Source organism: Pseudophryne corroboree, chromosome 8 (assembly GCF_028390025.1).
Source record: "Pseudophryne corroboree isolate aPseCor3 chromosome 8, aPseCor3.hap2, whole genome shotgun sequence".
Lineage (NCBI taxonomy): Eukaryota > Metazoa > Chordata > Amphibia > Anura > Myobatrachidae > Pseudophryne > Pseudophryne corroboree.
In genome coordinates, this window is record NC_086451.1 from 176,278,380 (window position 1) to 176,288,493 (window position 10,114).

At 46.9% G+C, this 10,114-nt stretch overlaps 13 non-coding genes across 13 annotated transcripts; all 13 read right to left on the minus strand.

The window, feature by feature from the left end:
• Nucleotides 1-81: 81 nt before the first annotated feature.
• Nucleotides 82-245, minus strand: LOC134951837 (U1 spliceosomal RNA). The gene has a single exon (XR_010184503.1). It is a non-coding gene; the product is annotated as a U1 spliceosomal RNA (small nuclear RNA).
• A 670-nt stretch (nt 246-915) lies between these two features.
• LOC134953658 (U1 spliceosomal RNA) lies at nt 916-1,078 on the minus strand. Its single transcript, XR_010185701.1, has one exon. It is a non-coding gene; the product is annotated as a U1 spliceosomal RNA (small nuclear RNA).
• Nucleotides 1,079-1,230: 152 nt separating this feature from the next.
• Nucleotides 1,231-1,394, minus strand: LOC134951302 (U1 spliceosomal RNA). The gene has a single exon (XR_010184067.1). It is a non-coding gene; the product is annotated as a U1 spliceosomal RNA (small nuclear RNA).
• A 671-nt stretch (nt 1,395-2,065) lies between these two features.
• LOC134953050 (U1 spliceosomal RNA) lies at nt 2,066-2,228 on the minus strand. Its single transcript, XR_010185391.1, has one exon. It is a non-coding gene; the product is annotated as a U1 spliceosomal RNA (small nuclear RNA).
• A 152-nt stretch (nt 2,229-2,380) lies between these two features.
• Nucleotides 2,381-2,544, minus strand: LOC134951071 (U1 spliceosomal RNA). The gene has a single exon (XR_010183878.1). It is a non-coding gene; the product is annotated as a U1 spliceosomal RNA (small nuclear RNA).
• A 661-nt stretch (nt 2,545-3,205) lies between these two features.
• On the minus strand, nt 3,206-3,368 carry LOC134953531 (U1 spliceosomal RNA). The gene has a single exon (XR_010185618.1). It is a non-coding gene; the product is annotated as a U1 spliceosomal RNA (small nuclear RNA).
• A 152-nt stretch (nt 3,369-3,520) lies between these two features.
• Nucleotides 3,521-3,684, minus strand: LOC134950368 (U1 spliceosomal RNA). Its single transcript, XR_010183299.1, has one exon. It is a non-coding gene; the product is annotated as a U1 spliceosomal RNA (small nuclear RNA).
• Nucleotides 3,685-6,307: 2,623 nt separating this feature from the next.
• LOC134953603 (U1 spliceosomal RNA) lies at nt 6,308-6,470 on the minus strand. Its single transcript, XR_010185674.1, has one exon. It is a non-coding gene; the product is annotated as a U1 spliceosomal RNA (small nuclear RNA).
• A 152-nt stretch (nt 6,471-6,622) lies between these two features.
• Nucleotides 6,623-6,786, minus strand: LOC134951303 (U1 spliceosomal RNA). Its single transcript, XR_010184068.1, has one exon. It is a non-coding gene; the product is annotated as a U1 spliceosomal RNA (small nuclear RNA).
• A 671-nt stretch (nt 6,787-7,457) lies between these two features.
• LOC134952983 (U1 spliceosomal RNA) lies at nt 7,458-7,620 on the minus strand. Its single transcript, XR_010185337.1, has one exon. It is a non-coding gene; the product is annotated as a U1 spliceosomal RNA (small nuclear RNA).
• Nucleotides 7,621-7,772: 152 nt separating this feature from the next.
• On the minus strand, nt 7,773-7,936 carry LOC134950814 (U1 spliceosomal RNA). The gene has a single exon (XR_010183667.1). It is a non-coding gene; the product is annotated as a U1 spliceosomal RNA (small nuclear RNA).
• A 670-nt stretch (nt 7,937-8,606) lies between these two features.
• LOC134952599 (U1 spliceosomal RNA) lies at nt 8,607-8,769 on the minus strand. Its single transcript, XR_010185089.1, has one exon. It is a non-coding gene; the product is annotated as a U1 spliceosomal RNA (small nuclear RNA).
• A 152-nt stretch (nt 8,770-8,921) lies between these two features.
• On the minus strand, nt 8,922-9,085 carry LOC134951644 (U1 spliceosomal RNA). The gene has a single exon (XR_010184346.1). It is a non-coding gene; the product is annotated as a U1 spliceosomal RNA (small nuclear RNA).
• Nucleotides 9,086-10,114: the final 1,029 nt, after the last annotated feature.

A 10,114-nucleotide genomic window follows, 5' to 3' on the forward strand; every position in this document is an offset into this window, starting at 1 on the left:
CAGCACAAGGGAACTCTCGAAAGAAGAACAAGGCTAGAGGAAAATCTGAAAAAAAGAAATCTGACGTTTACCAGAGCTGACCAGAGGAAAGAACAAACACAGTCCCCCACTACCACAAATAATGCAGTCGAGTTTCCCACATTTAGGGAAATCACAGGGGTCAGCATACCCAGAATGCAATGAATGAACCTCACTCTGAGAGAACAATCTTCATGACCATGATATCGCCTATGCAAAATAAGTATGATTTGGGATAGGGCTGGGGAGGGCCGCTGCTCAGGCACATCTCTGTCAAGTAAAGGAGATTCAACTGAGGCAGCACAAGGGAACTCTCATCTGGGGACAACAACTGCAGGGAGAACACATATTTTCAGATGAACATGGGAGGGCAGAAGGCTGCCTAATACTGAAGCACCCCCAAACAACAAACCAAATGCAACAACTAGTGCAAGCATTCCTGGGGGAAGGCTGCAGCAGATGGATTTGCATATGGTGATGTCATCCAAGCAGTGGGTCAAAGTTGGCTTCAACCCTCGTCTGCATATGAAAAGAGAAAAGGGGCGTGCAGGGCATGGCGGCCTTTTGCGGCAATTGGATGACCCCTAGTTCGCATTAAACACCTCCACCCTCCTTCGGTGTGGGGCTCATGTTGGCTATGCCCCAGCCCCTGAAGCATTCAAGCTGATTTCTTGCAGCAGCTAGGCACTGTAACAGCTCCAGAGCTGCTCTGTAAGGCAAGTAAAAGGGCGTGGGCCCTGCAGCACTACCTGTAGTTCGCATTGTGCGTTGGAAGGCACAAATTAAGCAGACGGGAGAAGTCAGGATAGTGCGCAAGGGCATAGAAGGGAGCGGCTCAAGAAAAAAGAAGTGTAAACAGACAGCAAACTAGGCTGGAGAGAGACATGAGACAAAGAGATCTGAATTATACGAGAGCCGACCAGGGGAAACACAAATTATGCAGTTAAGTTTCCCACATTTGGGGAAATCGCAGGAGCAGCACACCCAGAGTGCAATTGGTGAGCCTTGCCCTGGGAGAAGCACCTTCATGATCATAGTATCTTACCTAGCAGGTAAGAAGGAGTTGGGCTAGAGCTGGGGAGGGTCGCTGCTCGGGCACCCCCCTGTCAAGTGAAGGAGATCCAACTGAGGCAGCACAAGGGAACTCTCGAAAGAAGAACAAGGCTAGAGGAAGATCTGAGACAAAGAAATCTGACTTTTACCAGAGCTGACCAGAGGAAAGCACAAACACAGTCCCCCACTACCACAAATAATGCTGTCAAGTTTACCACATTTGGGGAAATAACAGGGGTCAGCATACCCAGAATGCAATGAATGAACCTCACCCTGGGAGAACAATCTTCATGACCATGGTATCTCCTATGCAAAATAAGTATGATTTGGGATAGGGCTGGGGAGGGCCGCTGCTCAGGCACATCTCTGTCAAGTAAAGGAGATTCAACTGAGGCAGCACAAGGGAACTCTCATCTGGGGACAACAACTGCAGGAGGTACACATATTTTCAGATGAACATGGGAGGGCAGAAGGCTGCCTAATACTAAAGCACCCCCAAACAACAAACCAAATGCAACAACTAGTGCAAGCATTCCTGGGGGAAGGCCTGCAGCAGATGGATTTGCATATGGTGATGTCATCCAAGCAGTGGGTCAAAGTTGGCTTCAACCCTCGTCTGCATATGAAAAGAGAAAATTGGCATGCAGGGCATGGCGGCCTTTTGCGGTGCTTGGATGACCCCTAGTTCGCATTAAACACCTCCACCCTCCTTCGGTGTGGGGCTCATGATGGCTATGCCTCAGCCCCTGAAGCATTTAAGCTGATTTCTTGCAGCAGCTGGGCACTGTAACAGCTCCAGAGCTGCTCTGTAAGGCAAGTAAAAGGGTGTGGGCCCTGCAGCACTACCTGTAGTTTGCATTGTGCGTTGGAAGGCACAAAGTAAGCAGACGGGAGAAGTCAGGATAGTGCGCAAGGGCATAGAAGGGAGCAACTCAAGAAAAGAGAAGTGGAAACAGACTGCAAATTAGGCTGGAGAGTGACCTGAGACAAAGAGATCTGAATTATACGAGAGCCGACCAGGTGAAACACAAATTATGCAGTCAAGTGTCCAACATTTGGGGAAACCGCAGGAGTAGCACACCCAGAGTGCAATGGGTGAGCCTTGCCCTGGGAGAAGCACCTTCATGATCATAGTATCTCACCTGGCAGGTAAGTAGGAGTTGGGCTAGAGCTGGGGAGGGTCGCTGCTCGGGCACCCCCCTGTCAAGTGAAGTAGATCCAACTGAGGCAGCACAAGGAAACTCTCGATAGAAGAACAAGGCTAGAGGAAGATCTGAGACAAAGAAATCTGACTTTTACCAGAGCTGACCAGAGGAAAGAACAAACACAGTCCCCCACTACCACAAATAATGCAGTCGAGTTCCCCACATTTGTGGAAATCACAGGGGTCAGCATACCCAGAATGCAATGAATGAACCTCACCCTGGGAGAACAATCTTCATGACCATGGTATCTCCTATGCAAAATAAGTATGACTTGGGATAGGGCTGGGGAGGGCCGCTGCTCAGGCACATCTCTGTCATGTAAAGGAGAATCAACTGAGGCAGCACAAGGGAACTCTCATCTGGGGACAACAACTGCAGGTAGAACACATATTTTCAGATGAACATGGTAGGGCAGAAGGCTGCCTAATACTGAAGCACCCCCAAACAACAAACCAAATGCAACAACTAGTGCAAGCATTCCTGGGGGAAGGCCTGCAGCAGATGGATTTGCATATGGTGATGTCATCCAAGCAGTGGGTCAAAGTTGGCTTCAACCCTCGTCTACATATGAAAAGAGAAAAGGGGCGTGCAGGGCATGGCGGCCTTTTGCGGCACTTGGATGACCCCTAGTTCGCATTAAACACCTCCACCCACCTTCGGTGTGGGGCTATGCCCCAGCCCCTGAAGCATTCAAGCTGATTTCTTGCAGCAGCTGGGCACTGTAACAGCTCCAGAGCTGCTCTGTAAGGCAAGTAAAAGGGTGTGGGCCCTGCAGCACTACCTGTAGTTTGCATTATGCGTTGGAAGGCACAAAGTAAGCAGACGGGAGAAGTCAGGATAGTGAGCAAGGGCATAGAAGGGAGCAACTCAAGAAAAGAGAAGTGGAAACAGACAGCAAACTAGGCTGGAGAGAGACCTGAGACAAAGAGATCTGAATTATACGAGAGCCGACCAGGGGAAACACAAATTATGTAGTCAAGTGTCCAACATTTGGGGAAACCGCAGAAGCAGCACACCCAGAGTGCAATGGGTGAGCCTTGCCCTAGGAGAAGCACCTTCATGATCATAATATCTCACCTGGCAGGTAAGTAGGAGTTGGGCTAGAGCTGGGGAGGGTCGCTGCTCGGGCACCCCCCTGTCAAGTGAAGGAGATCCAACTGAGGCAGCACATGGAAACTCTCGAAAGAAGAACAAGGCTAGAGGAAGATCTGAGACAAATAAATCTGACTTTTACCAGAGCTGACCAGAGGAAAGCACAAACACAGTCCCCCACTACCACAAATAATGCAGTCGAGTTTCCCACATTTGGGGAAATCACAGGGGTCAGCATACCCAGAATGCAATGAATGAACCTCACCCTGGGAGAACAATCTTCATGACCATGGTATCTCCTATGCAAAATAAGTATGATTTGGGATAGGGCTGGGGAGGGCTCAGGCACATCTCTGTCAAGAATTTATAAAGTCTATACATATATATAACCAAATGTCAATATATATATATAGAACCCAGCGCTCCTATCAAAACTTATCTATTTCACCAATTTGTTGCTTATTTAATCTTTATACATCTATTAATTTTCACCATATATTATAAAATGCTGCTCCCATAGGTAGTACTGTTCTACCAATAATAAACCAAATTTTAAAGATAATCACACTTGTTATCAAGGGAGCGCAAAAAATAAAATATACAAGCTCTTTATTTTTAAAAAATATATATAGACAGAAGAAACACACATTCAATAAATTACAATGGAGTCAACATATATAGGCACCACTATCCATATCTAAATGTAATCAGGATCTATTTCATATTGCCCTTGATGACAACGGAATGTTTATTAAAGTGTCCAAAAAATCCTCCTGGATACAGCTGTTGTAATTTAATCGTTACTTTCCAATTGTAATTGATACATTAAATTCCTTCTTGTGGATGAACAGCAACAGTTGTAACCAACGCCTCTTATTTACTGCAGTTAAAGTTCATATGTAACTCACGTGAGTAATGAAAGAAAACAGGGGGAGAGCGCTGTGATGGTTGGTGAAACACAGCGGTATGCTACGACCCCCGTTAACCGTGGCTGGATCTTATTGGCACTCGCGGTCGGGATATTTCTCCCTGCCGTGGGGTAGAGACCTCCTTTTGCTCGGTCTCAAATTGCTTTTTCCCCTTCACCGCTGTCTTTACATCAGACGTCCGCCGTGATGTAGCTCGTTCATGAACGGGCTTATATCTCAGCAATCAGAGTGTCCGGTAATCACCTTCCTTACGCGTTTCTCCGCTGTTATCCAAGAGCGGTTTCGTCAGAGGATACATCAGCAGCCTAGCAGGCTCTTTTTAAAATGCACCGGACCAATAGTATTACTAATTAGTTGATTGGATACATACATGTACTAATTGGATGCATACATGTAATGACTCACATATGGAACAACTTTCTAATTGCAATTGCACATATAAAGGCATTTCATAATATAAAAATAAGCAACATGGTGATTAAAAATAATAATAAAATAAGCAACAAGGTGGTTTAAAAAATAACAGAAAATATATAATCTATATACAGATTAACCTATAATCTTTCAATCAATACCTCATATCTATAATCACATATACATAATTCAGAGACTCAGCACTAAGGATCCCCATTTACTTATATAAAACCTTTTAGGGTAACATAAATCCATGCCACTACTAAAGCAGTTCTTGTGGCACAGGGGAAACATCACCTGCACTCTATGCAACTAGTCCCATGTTCGAATCCAACCTGCTCAGCTTAACATCCATATTATTTATTTACTTTTAATGGGATCATTCTATCAATTCATTTTTACCTTTAATTTTTGTTAATATTATTTCTATATTTCATTATTTTAACCCCTGGAATAATTACATTGCTGTTTAAACAACAAAAAGAAATGAAGAAAAAATAAATATTAAACAGACAATTTAAGGATTCGAAGATTTAAATATTTAAAGATTTTAAAATTTAAAACAGGGAGGGGGGGGGGGAGGGAGGGTGGCCTTTTGGGAGAAGGAGGGGAAAAAAATAAAAATAGAAAAAAAAAAATATATATAGAACCAAGAGAAAGTGTAAAAAGAGGATGGAGGAAGAAATCTGATGTTCATCATTACTAGTGGATTTTACTAAGGAACTTTAAAGGAATACACACAACAGGATTATACAGTTTCATCCTAAGAGGAAAGCTGTTTCCAAAATAGCTACTTCTAATAATTTTGTTTATTTATTAAACATACAATAAATGGATATTCAATAAATAATATATTAGGTAAATCAATAGATAAAATCTTCAGAGACTGCCAATGTTGTTCAGTTCGATGCTCTCATTCAGACCATCAGGTGTAAGGGTACCCAAAGAAAAAATCCAAAATGCCTCCCTTGTCAAGTAAAGGAGATTCAACTGAGGCAGCACAAGGGAACTCTCATCTGGGGACAACAACTGCAGGGAGAACACATATTTTCAGATGAACATGGGAGGGCAGAAGGCTGCCTAATACTGAAGCACCCCCAAACAACAAACCAAATGCAACAACTAGTACAAGCATTCCTGGGGGAAGGCCTGCAGCAGATGGATTTGCATATGGTGATGTCATCCAAGCAGTGGGTCAAAGTTGGCTTCAACCCTCGTCTGCATATGAAAAGAGAAAAGGGGCGTGCAGGGCATGGCGGCCTTTTGCGGCGCTTGGATGACCCCTAGTTCGCATTAAACACCTCCACCCTACTTCGGTGTGGGGCTCATGTTGGCTATGCCCCAGCCCCTGAAGCATTCAAGCTGATTACTTGCAGCAGCTGGGCACTGTAATAGCTCCAGAGCTGCTCTGTAAGGCAACTAAAAGGGTGTGGGCCCTGCAGCACTACCTGTAGTTCGCATTGTGCGTTGGAAGGCACAAAGTAAGCAGACGGGAGAAGTCAAGATAGTGCGCAAGGGCATAGAAGGGAGTGGCTCAAGAAAAGAGAAGTGTAAACAGACAGCAAACTAGGCTGGAGACAGACATGAGACAAAGAGATCTGAATTATACGAGAGCCGACCAGGGGAAACACAAATTATGCAGTCAAGTTTCCCACATTTGGGGAAATCGCAGGAGCAGCACACCCAGAGTGCAATTGGTGAGCCTTGCCCTGGGAGAAGCACCTTCATGATCATAGTATCTTACCTAGCAGGTAAGAAGGAGTTGGGCTAGAGCTGGGGAGGGTCGCTGCTCGGGCACCCCCCTGTCAAGTGAAGGAGATCCAACTGAGGCAGCACAAGGGAACTCTCGAAAGAAGAACAAGGCTAGAGGAAGATCTGAGACAAAGAAATCTGACTTTTACCAGAGCTGACCAGAGGAAAGCACAAACACAGTCCCCCACTACCACAAATAATGCTGTCAAGTTTACCACATTTGGGGAAATAACAGGGGTCAGCATACCCAGAATGCAATGAATGAACCTCACCCTGGGAGAACAATCTTCATGACCATGGTATCTCCTATGCAAAATAAGTATGATTTGGGATAGGGCTGGGGAGGGCCGCTGCTCAGGCACATCTCTGTCAAGTAAAGGAGATTCAACTGAGGCAGCACAAGGGAACTCTCATCTGGGGACAACAACTGCAGGAGGTACACATATTTTCAGATGAACATGGGAGGGCAGACGGCTGCCTAATACTGAAGCACCCCCAAACAACAAACCAAATGCAACAACTAGTGCAAGCATTCCTGGGGGAAGGCCTGCAGCAGATGGATTTGCATATGGTGATGTCATCCAAGCAGTGGGTCAAAGTTGGCTTCAACCCTCGTCTGCATATGAAAAGAGAAAATTGGCATGCAGGGCATGGCGGCCTTTTGCGGCGCTTGGATGACCCCTAGTTCGCATTAAACACCTCCACCCTCCTTCGGTGTGGGGCTCATGTTGGCTATGCCCCAGCCCCTGAAGCATTCAAGCTGATTTCTTGCAGCAGCTGGGCACTGTAACAGCTCCAGAGCTGCTCTGTAAGGCAAGTAAAAGGGTGTGGGCCCTGCAGCACTACCTGTAGTTCGCATTGTGCGTTGGAAGGCAAAAAGTAAGCAGACGGGAGAAGTCAGGATAGTGCGCAAGGGCATAGAAGGGAGCGGCTCAAGAAAAGAGAAGTGGAAACAGACAGCAAACTAGGCTGGAGAGAGACCTGAGACAAAGACATCTGAATTATACGAGAGCCGACCAGGGGAAACACAAATTATGCAGTCAAGTTTCCCGCATTTGGGGAAATCACAGGGGCAGCACACCCAGAGTGCGATGGGTGAGCCTTGCCCTGGGAGAAGCACCTACATGATCATAGTATCTCACCTGGCAGGTAAGTAGGAGTTGGGCTAGAGCTGGGGAGGGTCGCTGCTCGGGCACCCCCCTGTCAAGTGAAGGAGATCCAACTGAGGCAGCACAAGGGAACTCTCGAAAGAAGAACAAGGCTAGAGGAAGATCTGAGACAAAGAAATCTGTCTTTTACCAGAGCTGACCAGAGGAAAGCACAAACACAGTCCCCCACTACCACAAATAATGCAGTCGAGTTTCCAACATTTGGGGAAATCACAGGGGTCAGCATACCCAGAATGCAATGAATGAACCTCACCCTGGGAGAACAATCTTCATGACCATGGTATCTCCTATGCAAAATAAGTATGATTTGGGATAGGGCTGGGGAGGGCCGCTGCTCAGGCACATCTCTGTCAAGTAAAGGCGATTCAACTGAGGCAGCACAAGGGAACTCTCATCTGGGGACAACAACTGCAGGGAGAACACATATTTTCAGATGAACATGGGAGGGCAGAAGGCTGCCTAATACTGAAGCACCCCCAAACAACAAACCAAATGCAACAACTAGTGCAAGCATTCCTGGGGAAGGCCTGCAGCAGATGGATTTGCATATGGTGATGTCATCCAAGCAGTGGGTCAAAGTTGGCTTCAACCCTCGTCTGCATATGAAAAGAAAAAAGGGATGTGCAGGGCATGGCGGCCTTTTGCGGCGCTTGGATGACCCCTAATTCGCATTAAACATCTCCACCCTCCTTCGGTGTGGGGCTCATGTTGGCTATGCCCCAGCCCCTGAAGCATTCAAGCTGATTTCTTGCAGCAGCTGGGCACTGTAACAGCTCCAGAGCTGCTCTGTAAAGCATGTAAAAGGGTGTGGGCCCTGCAGCACTACCTGTAGTTTGCATTGTGCGTTGGAAGGCACAAAGTAAGCAGACAGGAGAGGTCAGAATAGTGCGCAAGGGCATAGAAGGGAGCGGCTCAAGAAAAGAGAAGTGGAAACAGACAGCAAACTAGGCTGGAGAGAGACCTGAGACAAAGAGATCTGAATTATACGAGAGCCGACCAGGGGAAACACAAATTATGCAGTCAAGTGTCCCACATTTGGGGAAATCGCAGGAGCAGCACACCCAGAGTGCAATGGGTGAGCCTTGCCCTGGGAGAAGCACCTACATGATCATAGTATCTCACCTGGCAGGTAAGTAGGAGTTGGGCTAGAGCTGGGGAGGGTCGCTGCTCGGGCACCCCCCTGTCAAGTGAAGGAGATCCAACTGAGGCAGCACAAGGGAACTCTCGAAAGAAGAACAAGGCTAGAGGAAGAAATGAGACAAATAAATCTGACTTTTACCAGAGCTGACCAGAGGAAAGCACAAACACAGTCCCCCACTACTACAAATAATGCAGTCAAGTTTCCCACATTTGGGGAAATCACAGGGGTCAGCATACCCAGAATGCAATGAATGAACCTCACCCTGGGATAACAATCTTCATGACCATGGTATCTCCTATGCACGATAAGTATGATTTGGGATAGGGCTGGAGAGGGCCGCTGCTCAGGCACATCTCTGTCAAGTAAAGGAGATTCAACTGAGGCAGCACAAGGGAACTCTCATCTGGGGACAACAACTGCAGGGAGAACACATATTTTCAGATGAACATGGGAGGGCAGAAGGCTGCCTAATACTGAAGCACCCCCAAACAACAAACCAAATGCAACAACTAGTGCAAGCATTCCTGGGGGAAGGCCTGCAGCAGATTGATTTGCATATGGTAATGCCATCCAAGCAGTGGGTCAAAGTTGGCTTTAACCCTCGTCTGCATATGAAAAGAGAAAAGGGGCGTGCAGGGCATGGCGGCCTTTTGCGGCGCTTGGATGACCTCTAGTTCGCATTAAACACCTCCACCCTCCTTCGGTGTGGGGCTCATGTTGGCTATGCCCCAGCCCCTGAAGCATTCAAGCCTTGCAGCAGCTGGGCACTGTAACAGCTCCAGAGCTGCTCTGTAAGGCAAGTAAAAGGGTGTGGGCCCTGCAGCACTACCTGTAGTTTGCATTGTGCATTGGAAGGCACAAAGTAAGCAGACGGGAGAAGTCAGGATAGTGCGCAAGGGCATAGAAGGGAGCGGCTCAAGAAAAGAGAAGTGGAAACAGACAGCAAACTAGGCTGGAGAGCTCTTCTGTCTATATTTTGCAAACCTGCTCTTGTCCTCTCCAGCTGCTCCATGTAGATTTGACGTCTGGAAAGGTGCATAACCTACTGACAAGCAGGCACACTCCTGCATGAGTTTTCTCTCTCACTAGCTGGATGATACACAATCATTTGCATGTGCTCCACCTCCGACACACGACCCACCCAACCACCCAGTGACCAGAGCCACCCACAAGCCAACTGGCTCCGTGACTTAATTTGCACAGTGCAGTCATCCAGGCAGCATGTCCTTCTCAATGGAATAATCTCTGGTTCCATGGAATCTTCTGCATTGGAATGCTGCGGAACAAAAAGGATTTAAACATTCAGCTTGCTAGCATTCAATGTACCTGCGGCTTGGCTCT